Source organism: Toxotes jaculatrix, chromosome 5 (assembly GCF_017976425.1).
Source record: "Toxotes jaculatrix isolate fToxJac2 chromosome 5, fToxJac2.pri, whole genome shotgun sequence".
In the NCBI taxonomy this organism is placed as follows: Eukaryota; Metazoa; Chordata; class Actinopteri; family Toxotidae; genus Toxotes; species Toxotes jaculatrix.
The window spans coordinates 7,155,291-7,170,888 of NC_054398.1; positions in this window are offsets into that span (position 1 = coordinate 7,155,291).

Below are 15,598 nucleotides of genomic sequence, written 5' to 3' on the forward strand. Positions count from 1 at the left end.
CAGCGTATTTGAGCGTTCGTGAGTGAGAGAGAATGAGCGCTAACAACCATGAAATGTACTTTGCAATGCTCAAATAAAAGCTCTTGTGGTAATCTGAGAGAAATCCATTTTCTGGGATGTAGTTTTTTGGTTTGTTCTGGGTATGACGGTCTAATCTCTTTGGCCAGGATGCTCAATCAGAGTCCTGCTGCTGAACATTTCAGAGAGACGAAGAAACAGAAACAGCTGTCTAAGCCATACACACACACATAAATATCCTGTAAACAACAATTCTGTGGCAATCCCCTTCTTACATCACCTCCTTGTTTTCATGTGCACAATTACACTGCTCTGGAAGGGTGCCACGTCTCTACAAATCTTCAGTTTGTAGACAGGGATCTACATAATGCTGTGCAACTAAAGCTCTGCTTAAATTTACGTCTTCAGGTCTGGGACAAACCAATCCTCTCATCCGCTGTCAAATCCTGGGGTGGCCTCCAAAATGGGTGGGGTCATCCTCCTGTTTCCGAGAAGAGTGGTCCAAGAAGCATGTGGAGGCACGCAGGGACATGCCAGATGTGGATGTAATCTAGATTAAAGTTGGGATTAAAAGTCCCACAGGCAAACGGGTTACCAGAAACTCGACTTCATCCAGTTACTTTTTTGCTTTTGATTTTGCTTTTTTTTTCTCCCCAGAGTCCCAGTGATTCCAGTGCAACGGATTTTGGCATATTGTGGCATCTATTGCCCATATGGCATCTCATTTCACTGGATATAGTCCTAGTGGGATTTATAGGCATGGCATTTGTAAATGGAGCTCCTGCAGTAACATATGGCCCAGAGTGGTTCAGTCTGAATGAGGCAATCTAACTTTCCATGATAGATTACACAGACTAAGGCTATTTTCCATCCCTATACTCAATATCTTAACAGACACTGATATGATATGCAACAGTATATGCATAACATTTTACATGAGTGAGCATAACTCTCGTGGATCATAATTCCAAAAAGAGTTATGGTGATAATGCATCCTCATATGAGCAATAAAGATTCACATCAGGTAATAAATATGCTTTTAGCTGTTCTGATGGTTGGATGGTTGGATGGTTTTTTGATGACTCTCTACTTGAAAAAAAGGTCACAACTCATCGCTTGTGCTAATGTAACAGGAGCTTAACTCCACCCCAAAAAAGCACTTGCTCATCAGTCACTGAAATGGCACAAAAAAATCACTTCGAACAAGGCATTTTATGACTCTTTCAACTGTGTTTACTTTTTAATGAGAACATTTAGAGCACTCAAAAGAATAGTTTGACATTTTGTTAAAAGTCTTGCAAGGATTTGAGAAGATTGATAACACTCTCAAGCCTATGCACTAAATATGAAACCAGAGTCAGGTCTAAAAAACAAGGTATGGGAGAAATATTTTAAATGTTCAGTGAAATATGGCATTTTGCGGGAAATTTGAATACTTAAGTATTTTGAGTATTTTGGTAAATAAAATTCACTTTCTTGTTAAGAATTATGTGAGAGAATCGATACCAATGTCATGTCTGTCCCTTGTGTATGGAGCTGAAGTGAGGAAGCTATTAGCTTAGCTTAGCTTCATCGAGAGACTGAAAGCAAGGGGAAACAGCTCGCTTGACTCTGTCTACCAACACCTCTAAAGCTGACTAATTATCACATTGTATCTCATTTGTTTGAGTCACACACAAAAAGAAATGTAAAAATTATAAGTTGTGCTTTTGCTAGGTGTTACATGGTGACCAGCTGTTTATCCCTGCTTCCACAAACTACAGGCTACATATGGCCGCATCACCAATATGGAAATAGTTTAGCGTATATTTACCTGGCATCATACCTGCTTAAGTTTTCAGCAACAAACCTCTGCCATAATTTTAATGATAATTTACTCATTACAATCCAAGTCAAAGGGTGGATAACTTAAAGAATTTAAACATTTCTACACAAACCTCTTGTTATATTACACTTGATAAATGACTCACATTATTTCTTTTAATTGACTATCTTCGAACTGCAGCCACTGGAAATAAATTGAGTTGAGTGTTTTTAAAGCACTTGTTCACTTGTCTCCGATAGCTCTCCCAGAACAAATGGGAGTGATATCAGGAGGCTATTAAGCCACATCACTGTCATTAATTGGCAAAAATGGTGCAACTGTTTCCTGGACTACAAAAACAGTTAAAGACCACCAGGAAGAGCCAGTAATTGTTTTTCATTCTTAAGTAAAACTAGGATAAATTATGTTTATTTTAGTGAAGATTTATGACCACATACTGTATACATCAGATTTAGCTTTTACACACATATACAGACTCACAATTTCTCTGGGGTGCTCCTTTCTATCTTTTGCACACGCACATACACACACACATGCAGGTAAAACAGAGGTTGTTTCTTGGGATGTCATTGGGATGGGTCTTCTATTTGCTTTTTCATCCTTCTGTTAGGATGTTATCATATACCACGTATGTGATATGCCTGAAGACATCTACACTTCGCAGACAACCAAATTGCCTGGCTCTTACAGTTTCACTTCATGACAAGAATAGGACTCCTCTCCTTGTGGTATCAGTACAGTTTTTCTTTCTTGCTTTCTTTCTTTTTATTTTCACTCTCAGATCATGCCCCTGCTTGTCTGTTTTTTATCTCTTCCCTTTCAAATCAACCCCTTAACTTAATTTACATGACTGCTCATCTGAAACCGTATTACCAAACTATTATTCCGAAAGTCAAACACCACCACACAACAGCACAACGCATAATAAATTTAAATCTAATTTATTCCAAAGTTAGAACATGTAAACAAATCCATCAAAAGTTTGTAAAAAAGCATTTCTGGCAACCCCCACCCCTTACTCTCTCTCTCCACATATACACAGACAAATACTCTCTCTCACACACCTACTCACATTGGAAACCAAGGTTTTAGTGGGAGGTTTTTTTGCTCATTGAGAGTCTAAAGGTTGGAGGGGTCACTGCATGCATTCATTGTTCCCATAATGTGGGCGTTGGGAAGCCCTGTGAGACTGTAACTGTGATTAAGAAAGATGCACAAATAAACTTAACTTGCAAATGTGCGTTTCTCACTGCTAGTGAAGTAAGGATGCAGGTACTGAGGACTAGCATGGTAGAATGCGAGGTGTTTTGAGTAAGGTGATGATGGACACTCGGCAGACACACCACAGGCATCATCTGTCATGTGTGTCATCTGCCTCCCTTTTATCACTGTGACGTTAAAAAAAAACTGGCAAATGCCGATTAAAATTGGGAAAAGGTGGAGGAATAGGCTAGGAAAAGTAAATTTGATTCTCTCTCATATTCCATGCCTCTCTGGTTTCACTCATGACTGCAGGGTAAATGATCCTGCTTGGAGAAAAGAGCAACTCAGTGACTCAGTTCTATGGTCTCACAATTTAAAATTCATTTTATTATTAATGAAATAGCCAACTTTGAGGATTCCTGGGGCCACAGAAAGACTGAGGAGGATGTGAGTCAGAGACATACAGGCTCACATACTGTGGTACATGTATTAACTAAAGTAATGACCAAAACAGAGAGTTTGAGAGAAATATTTCAAACGTTCTGTGAAATTTGCCCATTTACTGGACATTTTGCCACTTAAGAATTTAGAACTATTAATGCATTAGTACAATATTTTGGAAAATATGCTTATTCATTTTCTTTCCAAGAAGATGATGGAATTTATCACACAAGGAGCTAAAGCCAGGAGGCTTTTAGTTTGGCTATAGCGTGAAGACTGAAAATGGGGGTAGGGTAGTTAAACCGGCTCTGCTGAAAGTTTAAAAATATTTTATCTTCTATTATATATTTTCTATCTTCTCCTCCAACACTCATAGTGTATTTCCCAAAATGTGCAACTTTGGGAAATACAAAGGAAGCTAGAGGCAGCAGCCAGTGAGCATAGCTTAACAGCTGGTCTAGCTCTGTCCAAAGGTAAAGAAAAACAAATCTGCAATATATTACATGTTAATTAGTGAGCTTTAGAGGTGCTGGTTGGCAGATTTTATTACCTTTGGACAGAGTCAAGCTAGCTGTTTCCCCATTTCCTGTTGTTTTTTTTTTTTTAGTTAAGCTATAGGGTGTAGCTTAATATTTACCATACAGACGTGAGAGTGGTACCAACCATGATACCACTCTTACGTCTGAATGGTATCAACCTTCTCATGTCACTCTGGGTAAGAAGCCAAATAAGCATATTTTCTCAAATGTGAAATTATTCCTTTAAATTTCTGTGTGCAATGGCTGCACACATTTGCATTCTGAGAAAGTTCAAGCTCAGTTAGTAACCTGAGTGAACTCATTGAGCCAGGTCTGATTTTTGTCTGGTTTTACACTTAGGAGACCCGCAAGTCTCCAACAACACAACCTCCTGAAAGATATGAGAAGGAGCTGGAAGGAAGGAAGGACAGAAGGCTATTTAAAATTCATAGCCAGCTTTACTTTCATCCTATATTTATATACTGATGACGGCTCAGCAGCTACAGTTAAATGCCGCAGGGTCGTCTGAGCTGAGGGGTGTTTTGCAAGAGGTTCTGTAATTTTAATAGTGAAGCCAGTACTTGACTTTCAGTGTTCTTCAACCTTGAATTGATGAAGGTTTAAGAAATGTGAGTGAGAGAGAGTGTATATCTAGGGACAAGTGAAGATGGGCACTTGTTTTTGACCCTTGTGCAGCCCTTATGAGTGGATGTGCTCCAGAATTACAGAGCAGTTTAAAAATGCTCCTTTTTCATTTTGAAACATCAAGTGGTAATGTTTGTCCAGCGCCTCTGCTTTCACATTGCTGCTGAGTCCCCTTTGTTTATTATAACCTTATATGTTTTATGAGAAGTTATTTTTACACACGGAGTGAGGGAATACTGTTAATAAAGCAGTCGCAAAAATGTTTATACTGGACGTATCAGTAAAATGTTCACAGACAACATAAGCCTATTTGTTTTCCAGAAAATATCTGAGTGTAATACAATATCCACTTGTAATGACCACAGCATTATTAAACCTTTTTTATGGTTATGTTTAGGCACTCACAGCACAATTGGTTGAGGTCAGAGAAAGATGGTGGTCTCATTTTAATACAGAAAATTTACATTTATAATTGTTTTTATTTATGACAAATATCAACATTGTTGTTATCAACATGAGTAATAAATATAGATTATTTGTGATTAAATATTATTTGTTATTGATCTATATTATGTCATTTTCCGTTTTTTCCTGGTTTATTTTAATTAATTAATTAATCGATCTATTTATTTATTTATTAATGTTTTTATTCATTTATTTATTTGGAAACGCAACTTGTTGGACATTAGGCTTCAGAAAATAATTTCATAGTAAGAGCCTTGAACTCTTATGATATCAACCAGTTAACGCCACTCTGACTGGCTGAGGCAGCAAGTCGTCATAAGCCAACCAATAAACGCTACTCTGATTGGCCGAGGCAAAACGCCAAGCTTTTGGCGCCATTCGGCGAGTTTCATCGACCGTCTCTGGTAGCAAGTGACCGCTTGGCTCGGTAGCATACATCAAAAATCATCGTTTTCCACAAATTCAAGGTAAGTTCCGCCAAGTTAGTTCATTTTATGTTCATTTATGTATTTACAGTGTTAGCTGTTTTAGGTTTGTTTTAAACTACCTTAACCTGCTGTGGTTACAATTGGCATTGCATGCCATCCCATCAGCTAAGGTTAGCTAAACATTGGCCATAGTTAAATGGAATTGGAATTACTTTTGAAAACGACCATAGTGCCTAAAAACATTCACGTTAGCCGATGCCTTAACTGTGCTTTTCTGTCGCTAAGTCACTACTCACTAACCAGAGCTAGGCTGGTAGCTAACCTAAGCTAAATTCGCTAAGCTAGCGAAAGGAGTAAGCTACGAACTTTATAATTAGCGGCTCTCTCGTGGCAGGGAATATGCTTTTTACATGGTAGCGAGTCACGCGATGTGATCCATTCTTTCCAGTTGGAAGGCTGGCAGATGGGTTAGATCAGTGAGCAGCGGATTTCGCAGGCTGTGGCAAATCATAATGTTTGTTGTCGCTTTTGACGGTTGGAAAATTGAAATTTGATTTTAGTAAAACGAACTGTCTGGAGGGCTTTTAAGTGGTAACATTTAATGAGCTTATACTTTGGAGAAATGATGGTTTTGAAAATAAAGACAAGCAGTTCGGTAGCCCACTAGCTTCACTAGCTTGTATTAATTTACTAAGATCGGTGAGCTATATATCTTACTTTGCAAAACATATGCCAGGTTACATATGTGCAGACAGGTGCAGGCTTAAACAACAGGTTTAGAACCATGGCTCTAACTATTTATCTATTATAAATGTACACACTACACACCTGACAGGTTATATTTTTACAACATTGTATATATTATTGTACATATTATTCTCCTCCCTGTTTTTTATTTTGTTTTATTTTTTATTTTATTTTACTTATTGTTGTTTTTGTTGTTATTGTTATTATTATTGTTATTTTTCTTTTCATATATATTTATATTTATTTATATATATATTCACTCTTTGTCTTTATATTTTGTTGCGCTGTATTTTGTAGAGTTGCTAAGTGCTGCCAGTTAGCTGTCAACTTGCTTCTTTTCTTTTTGTGACTTTTTTACTTGCTGCTGTAACACAATTTCCCTCTGAGGGATGAATAAAGTATATCTCTCCATCTGTCTATTTATTTATCTATCTAATATCCATCGCATTACATCAAAATTAGATCAATAAGTAATTCTGTCTCAAGAGATTATTTACATTAATTATTTACAGGTGTGCAGAATTCGTGTTAAACTAAAATGAGGTGTAGTTAAAGTAGAAACATATTCACAGAAAATAGTCCACATATTTAAAGTATTAAATTTCTCACAATTTAAAATTACTTTGTAATTTAGGAAATCTTTAAACATTGTCTTTCCTGTACAGTGAAAGAAAATGAAAATGTTACTGTACTGTACTCTGTCCTATTATGTCCTGTGTTGAAGGTCAAACTAGGAAATGCCACCATGTAGCCATTTTTCTCCTCTGTTGTAACAAAAGTCTTTTTGAATTACTTCTTTGTCATGAGATATGATCTGTCTGTGTTCTCTCCCTGCTGTTTGCGTCAAGCTGGATGCACACCACAAGATTTCAGATAAGATGTGGATCCAATTAAGCCACGCAGGCTTAGAATACCAGGATGGAAGCCCCTATAGAGGCCGTATTGCGCCATCTATATCGAGAGCACATGGCTCAGACTGCAAATGTAGAATTTAATCAGCTGAATGAGTCTTCAAGGAGTCCTGGAGTGTCTTCTCCCTCTTATTTTAAAGAATGAAAAAGAAAAGTGAAGAAAATCTGTGTTATAATCTGCCAACACTGCCTCACTGTAGGGACACCAGAACCAATTTACTGAATAAAATAAAATGTGTCAATGAAAATGGAAAGAAAAGTTGTTTTGTTCTCTGATCTGACATGTGAACGTTGGTTTTGCAGAGCCGAAATCAGAAGAGGTGTGAAGATTTGATATGAATGTAAAACTACTGGAAAAACAGGACGCCTCTTTGGGTGACAGAAATGAGGAGAGACAGAGAAACAGCAAGGGGTAAGATATCAGAGAGTGAACGGGGGAGGACAGAGAAAAGGAGAGTCTCTTTTTCTGCCTTCTTATCTGAAGCCGAGCACATCATTCAACTTCATAATGAGCTGAACCATTTGCTTGGACTCAGAATTATCCCTTTATCTGGAGTCAGCTTCATTCTGATGATCCACTTCTCTTAACGATGAGATGGACACACGCACAGAAACTACCTGGGAAAACAGCAGTACGGCTCAAGAAGCAGCTAAGAAGTCTCTAATGAAAGCAAAAGTCCTTCCTACAAGGAGGCTCTTCATACTGAATCACTATTCCAGAGTTGTGCTCCACAAGGTTTGCTTTAGTTACGAATGACAATTACCAAAAGAGCTTCTCTGTGGGAGAAATAGCACAGAAACGGGGGCGATTAAACGATAGAAGCGAGAGGAAACGTAAAAGTTTGAAAACTGCCACGGGTCTGGAGTTGCAGCAATATACGAGGCTCATTTGTCTGAAATATTGACTTTTTGGGTGGTATTTTCTAACTTCTGCTTGTGTGTCCGAGGTCATGTTACCTAATTCTCAGTGGTGTTGTTTATGTCACTCTAGGATAAAATGCAGCTGTTTCTTTGGAGAATGTCCTGTGGTCACCTTTTCCCTCATCTGATGGATTGAAGAGGATTGGTCCAAAATAATCTGTCTCTGGCAGATTAGTAGCCCCGGTTTGTGTCTCTCACACACTGCAGTCACCATTTCTGTATTTGAAAATTTACATTTATACTTAGTTAGATGCCAGGAACAAGCCACTGTTTTCCTTAAATGAAAGTTAAACTTTGTCATTTAATAGTTAAGGAGAAATTTAACATGTTTGACATGGTGTGTTTTTGGTTCCTCAGCCAGAAAAAGCAGCTTTTGGTGTCCCCACATGAGGAAAAAAAAATTATATTCTTCTTCATGGAGTCAAGACTTTGCAGTAACATCATACGTTTCTGAGAGAAGAAATCCATCACAGCAGAGACACCAATTTCTACACTGATGGTTACCAGGAGTCTCAAAATTGCCTTATTACTCTGACTGCTTTTGTTATAACTTGTTTGTCTGGCTGCCTTTTTGTATTGAACTCCAAAAGTATAGGAAAGGGTTTGGAGTAGTTGTTTAAAGGCTCCCTGAGACACTAACTCTGTTAGTACAAGTAAAGTTCAGGCCTTAAATGTACATGCAATATATGTCTATTGTGTTATTTTATTCAGTTATCATGACATTTTTAGACAGGCTAGCAGCTTGACTCAAGGGATGGCAATGTCAGTCCAGGCTGAAATACCCCAACAATACTTGCTGAATTTCCATGAACTTTTGTATTTATATATTCATGATGCCATGTTTTTGTGAACCCTACCATTTTTTTTTCCTTTCTACCTATCTACTGGTCAGATGCAGCATATCTGCTGATAAAAGGAGACAACCATAAACATCAATTTACACCGTATCATTGTGCAACATTATTTTTGTTTTACCTTTCAGGAAGGCCAATGTGGGGTGGTACCAAACTCAAGGGATCTATTCCCTTATGAAATCTTCATTAAAAAAAAGCAAGCTCCAACAGCAGCTGATCCCGCTCATTAAGTCCCAGCTTTCCCCCCCTCCCCCTTCTTCTATCTTCCTGTAAACACCATTGCATTTCCTGGAAACAACCATCTGACTCAACACACCTTTCACCTGGAGACCAGAGCTCAACATCACCAGGTGAGATAAATCATTTACACGTTCATATTCTGTTTGAGCTGTGCATATATTTTTATCCCTGCACAGGGAACACAAGTGTCCATCACCAAGTGTTAAAACCTCTTTCATTTTAAACAAATGCTTTTAGGCTTGGAGTGGCTGGAATGGTTTCACTAGTGCTGCTCTTGTTTGCCGTGTTATGGTGACTGAAGACAGGGATGTGTCTCAATTTGGCAGCCACTGATCTGGAACCAATATTGTGTCTGTCAGTGTATAACAAGGACATCAGCCATCCAGCAAATCATCAACTATAGATGAATTTATTCACTGCTGATATAGATGATTGAACAAAGGAAATCTCTACTGATTAGGCAATATTTTTTTAATGATTTTATATCACATATAAATTATATGGTGATTATTTTGCTCATGAAATTATTGTCTTCTAGGAGATACACCTCAGATTTCAAGATATTTTTAGCAGCCCACACGTTTGTAGAAACATTACTGATTAAAGTTCTCGTTTCAGCAAGTGTTAGAAAAGGTTTTGCATGGCTGGTGGATGACCTGTATGCAGTTGGCTAGTCGGCTGCTTCCCCTCAGCATCAACAAAACTACCATCTGGGTAAGCCCACACACACCTGTGCTTTCTGGGAGTGTGCCACAGAGAGGCAAGCAAAGGCTGAAGCACTGAAGCAGAGGTGAGGGGCAGGAGACAGTATGAAGGGCTGGGAAGGAAGGAAGGAGTCATGCAAGGAGAGACTGCACTTTGACTTATCCTTATACAATTTAAATCATTTCACCACTGCTTAAAAGAAAAAAAAAATCCTTCAACCAGGAATTCAGAAGCCATTTCTAATGTGAGTCAGACACATAAAAAGACACAAAATATGGATTGAGAAATAGTAATATATGATGTGAAGAAGAAATATGAGATTGTTCAACCTGCCTTTTCCAACATAAAGCTGACTCATTTTGGATTCCTCTGCACCAAATTTGACCTGTGTTATCACCAAGTGGATGAAAATCCTCCACACTTAGAGACTGAACATTTGATTCCCGTGGACAATTAAATTTAAGAGAGAAAAGAAACATGTTTATTACAGCAGACTCTGACGTGCTTTCTTTGTATCACGCTTTTAAAAGTAACTTGGAGAAAAGAGCTTGAGGCATTTGTGACGCACCTGTTCCCCCGTCCACTTGGGTGCAGTACGACCTGACCCACGGATTAATGGATGTCCATGTCAAAAAGTTAAAATCTATTACCCTTGGGCACCAAGTGTTGGCTGAGTTTGCGTGTGCATGCAGAATTTCTGACAAGGCTGTCAGCCGCTCTCCGGAAGAAGTCTGCTCCTCTCCCCCCTGCTCTCCTTTCTCCTCTTCATTCATCAGAATAATTCACACTCAGCTTAAAACAAAACCGACCTCCAAACATTCTTGGGGTTGCTGAGAAAAGCGTGGAGATGGATGAAAGAATATAGGGGTGTGCAGATGTGGAGTGTCTGCTGCAGTGTGTGTGTGTGGGTTGGACTGAGAGTACATGATTTGGTTTTTAAGCAGGGTTGAATCCTAAATGATCATTGACTAAGCCGTTTTTCGGAGAAGACAGAGTGGGGAAGGTGCCGAGAGCCAGTTTAACGGAACCTGACTGGCCTAAAAATGAGCTTGGAAAAACATCTTTAAACTTGCCTCAGCTCAGGAACCAGCTGTGCAGAGTTTACAACCTCACACTTCTTCTAATTAAATCATCAGAGACCAATCAAGCTCTGTAAGGTTGCATGTATGAATATGTATTATGGCTTCCGAGTCACATTTCGTACTGTTTATGGATAGATGGAGTCAGGTCATTGTTTACCTATTTGCAACCTGATGAGAGAAACAACAGCACCAAGCTGACTTCTAAAACTAAGATTCAGCACCTTGATGAGGTGCGTGCATTTGTGTTCGTGGGTGTGTGTGTGTGGGTGTGTGTATGTGGGGCGAGCCTTCAGCAGGACTCAGAAGGGACAAGATCTGAGATAAGACCTGTCTTTTATTGCAGAGGAACACAGAGAGATGGGTTGTAATAAAACTGTGATTTGCCAGACTTTTGGCTCCGCCACTAATCAGAGAGCAGGAGCGAGGTCCAGACTGAAAGCCGGTTTTTCGATGCCAGTGTACTCCCTCACTGTATGATCAACACCTTATTGTTCTTTTACAGTGACCTTGGCTCATCATACAATCAAGTGTCTGATTGCATCACACACACACTCTCTGGCTTGTTAGCTTTTACAGCAATTACTGTGGTGCACGTGTGAGTGGCTGTTGGACACATTCCGGTTGCATCGAAATTCAGTTGTATCTTGTGTAACACCACTTTTGCTTTGTGCTGGTTACAGCCACAAATCTGTCGTGTTACGTATATAAATCTGACACTGCACTGGCTCATGTTTGCACACCCAGAGGAGAGTATTTGTTTAATTGATGGTTATTTGTCGTCAGTGAAAGCCATTTATTTTACTTTTCTTTCTTTGGCCAGGCAGGGCTCTAACCCCCATTTTGACTTTATAAGAAGGTGAGGCACTTGGAACACAATCAGTACTTAATGACTAGGAATAAATAGTCATGCTAGCAGCTCTGTGAGGCTGTACTACGGCACAGTGGTGCTCTGAGCTAAAGTCTGCTGTGCTGATACACTCGTTGTGACAGTACTAACACTCTGTTGTTTAGCAGGTATAATGTTTACTCTGTTAACCATTGCAGTTTAACATGTTAGCATTTGCTAAACACAACTAAACACTGAATATGTGCACCAACTTTCATGACAATCCAATGGTTGTTGAGGCACTTCATACAAAATCAAATTCTCAACATATTGAGGAAGAGTCAAGGGATCTTCAAAGTCATTAAGATTCATGATTGTCATTGGATAAGTGGAAACCTTGACCTGCTGATGGTGCAAGACAAAAAGACAGGGGGTCACCAAAGTCATGGCTGTACAAAATTTAATGGCAATCCACACAACAGGTGTCGATTGGCTGAACAAACCAAGCGACACTGCCATATTTAGAGCCACATTAGTGCTGTTAGCGTGACTAAAAAAAAAAAAGTACTTTACAGAGAATAGACATGCAACTAAAAACCAGCTCCTTCCATACAGAGGTAGAGAGAGGAATCTGGCTGTCAGCCAGCACTTATAGTTTCCTTTAAAGACATGGAGTTAAACCATATTTCACAGTTATTGCATCACTAACTTGTTGAACCGTTTCAAATTTCACAAGAAATGTACAACAACAAAGGTTAAGTCAGCAAAGTTTTCTCCTAAATCAGGATGCTGAAATTCTCAGAAATTGCTGTTTTTCCAAACTTAATTGCTTAAATCCTTGGGAAATAAAAAACACAAAGAATGGCAAGAAGGCAACACTGCTCCTTTGGTTGTGCAACATGAATGCTGATAAAAAATTTAATGATCTTGCACTATGTGCATATGGACAAACATCTGAGACTTGGTATAATAGAAAGTGAGACACTACATGTTTAAGATTTAGGACTTTAGCACAGACAAACACGTCCTTGCTGCAGCAACAATTCAGACATGAAGCCATGTAGAGTGAAACCGGAGGACCCCACAGTGAAGAAGACAATCTAAAAGACATCAGAGATGTCCACTTTTGTCTTGAAACATAGCTAATAACACTCCCCTCTGTGCCCACTGTGTCAGGCCTCTCCAGCACACATTCATTATTCAGAAGGTGTTCCTCTCCATCTATACCACTGCTCTACCCTAACCAGTCATCCCCACCATAGATTTATAATTTATCACCCGTGCCTGTAAATCTTTAATTGTTTTTAGAACACCCATTGGGGATGTATAATTCAATGTTCTGTGCACCAAAAGCAAGCCTTATCCATAAAAAAAAAAATTACAGAAGATCTTCTGTTAAAAAAAAAAAAAGGCATGGATAATTCTCTTCAGGATATTATGTAATCCCCATCTAAATTATTGTATGGATGATGGGCAGATACAGAGAAAGATTGTTTTATTCCACTTTGCCTCTGTCAATCTGTCTTAGTAGATCCCTACTAAAGTTAAAAATCTCTCAAACTAAAAGAGGGAGTGGTCCTACGATAAAATGTAGGGGTATAAAATTGCAACACATAAATTCAGCCCGTTTGAAAAGTGTGCAAATTCAGGCTAACGAGTCACCGCCATGTTGTGATTCAAGTGGTTTAGTGTTGTGCTGACAGTTCCAGGACAACTAATGTGATCAATAGACCATAAATAATAATTTGTTGTCCTATTAGAGCAAGGCTATAGGCTGTCTTTGCCGTTGTCTGCTGACTCAGGAGCCCACAGAAACTTTGCCCAAAGACTGTGCACTTGGATTTCTAACGATGCTTGTTCCAGGTAACAATCTGACACACCGCAATCCTTGGTACTCTGCCTGTTTAGTGAACTGTAAAGATCATAAAACAGGTCCTTCATAAGCTGAATTAATAGTTTGCAAAAGTGTAGTGGCAAGCTGTGCCACAGACAGGCAGTTAAAGGTAATTTATGTCGCTTTTGTCTGAGCTGTTTGTGGGATGATGAAGCCATCTGACTGTAAAATGGTCTTGTCACATTTAAGATAATGTCCATCTTTTGCTATTTGTTAACGAGTGAGTCAGTGTTACACAGCAGTAGAGTGGAAGGATCCATGCATACTAATTCACAACCTATTAAACAAATTCAAGAAGCATCCTATTTCTTGTCCTTAATAAATTACTGTTTTGTGAACTTGGAATTGAAAAAAGTAAAGAAAGCAAACTGTTTTTTCATTAGAATATTAAAAAATAGTATTTATGTAGTTTTTTTAATGTCTTTTGATGTAGTAGTTTTGCATATTTTGATAACCTACCAAACAGCATCATGTTGAGGCTTTATCTTTTTAAAGAAACTTTGCTTAGAGGAAGCGTGCACTCTGAGCACCTTGTTGGTTTCACTTTGGTTTCTCACATATTCTGACACATTGATCATCAGAGGATTCATGTTGGCTGTCTGTGAGGCAGCAGGAGAGATGTGAGCATGTGAAAGCTTATCACTTATGAAAGGACTTGCTGGGTGTCCCGCTGTGTTGACTTGCCCCATGTGGAACATTGTCTCGGTTGTCTGAGTCTGAAGCTTGATCTCCCCGTGTTGGAGTTTATCATGTGCCAATTAATACTGTCTGACTGTTTTCACAAAAAAAGGGTGTCAGTTTATGGTGGGAACATAGACTGTATATAAATGGGTGGGACATTGAAAGTGTAACAATTTCAGTAGTTCCCACTTTGAAATCCACACAGTCCTAATGTTGCGCTGCTGCACAACAACAGGAATTATTTGGAAATTCCTGCCTTTGTGAATGTTTGAACTAAATATACCATTGTACCAGACTGTTACAGTTTTGAAGAATCTATTTTTTCAGTCTTCCCAAAATCAAGAACATACATTTAAAGAATGGATTCAAGTATTAGCATGCCAGGCTAACTACCTGCTAACGCTAATGTAATGTATCAGTATTTTGTGATTATGTTTTTTTGTAGAGTTGCAGGTTAAGTTAGAAAAACTCTTCTTCAGTTGTGGGACATCCACATCTTTCAACATCCATTTACAATTCTGATCGTCAGTTTCTAAATATACTAAGAAAGGGAACTGATGGTGTCAAATTCCAGATAAGATTTTATTGCTGATCAAGTCAGCTCTTTGTCCCTCACTCTTGACACTGAATCACAAGCGCACACATGCTCACACGAGCTTACAAAACAGCTGATGAAACTTTGCCCTGCATGTGTCTTTGTTTTCACGCTGTTAACGCATTGAGGAATCCAGAGACAATGGGTTACAAAGGTCTGTCCAGGTTAGCTGCTCATGTGCACGTGTGTTACACATAACTTCTCAGTGGGATTTCACGTTACAAGGCACACGCTGTTTAACCCTCTGCTATCCCTGAATTCAACAGTCTTTTTCTTTTATCTGTCACTTATTGTCCATGTTTGACCCTTGCACCCTTTAACCTGGAATGTACTTTCTCTGAGAGTGCCTGTTAGGCATGTTGCTTTTGCCAGGTGAGTGACAGCACCGCCAGCTGCATGTGACAAGGGAAGAGTGCAAAAGCCGTCACTTATGCAGCCTGACGAGCTGGCCTGGCCAGAAGAAGCATGATGGCTTCAATTTGACGACGACAGGTATGGTAGAGAGCTGATTTTATATATAATGTGATGTATTTAAAGACTGTGAATTTTGTTGTGATTCTCTCTGAATTGCATTGCAAGGTTTTGAGGTCATGTTCCAG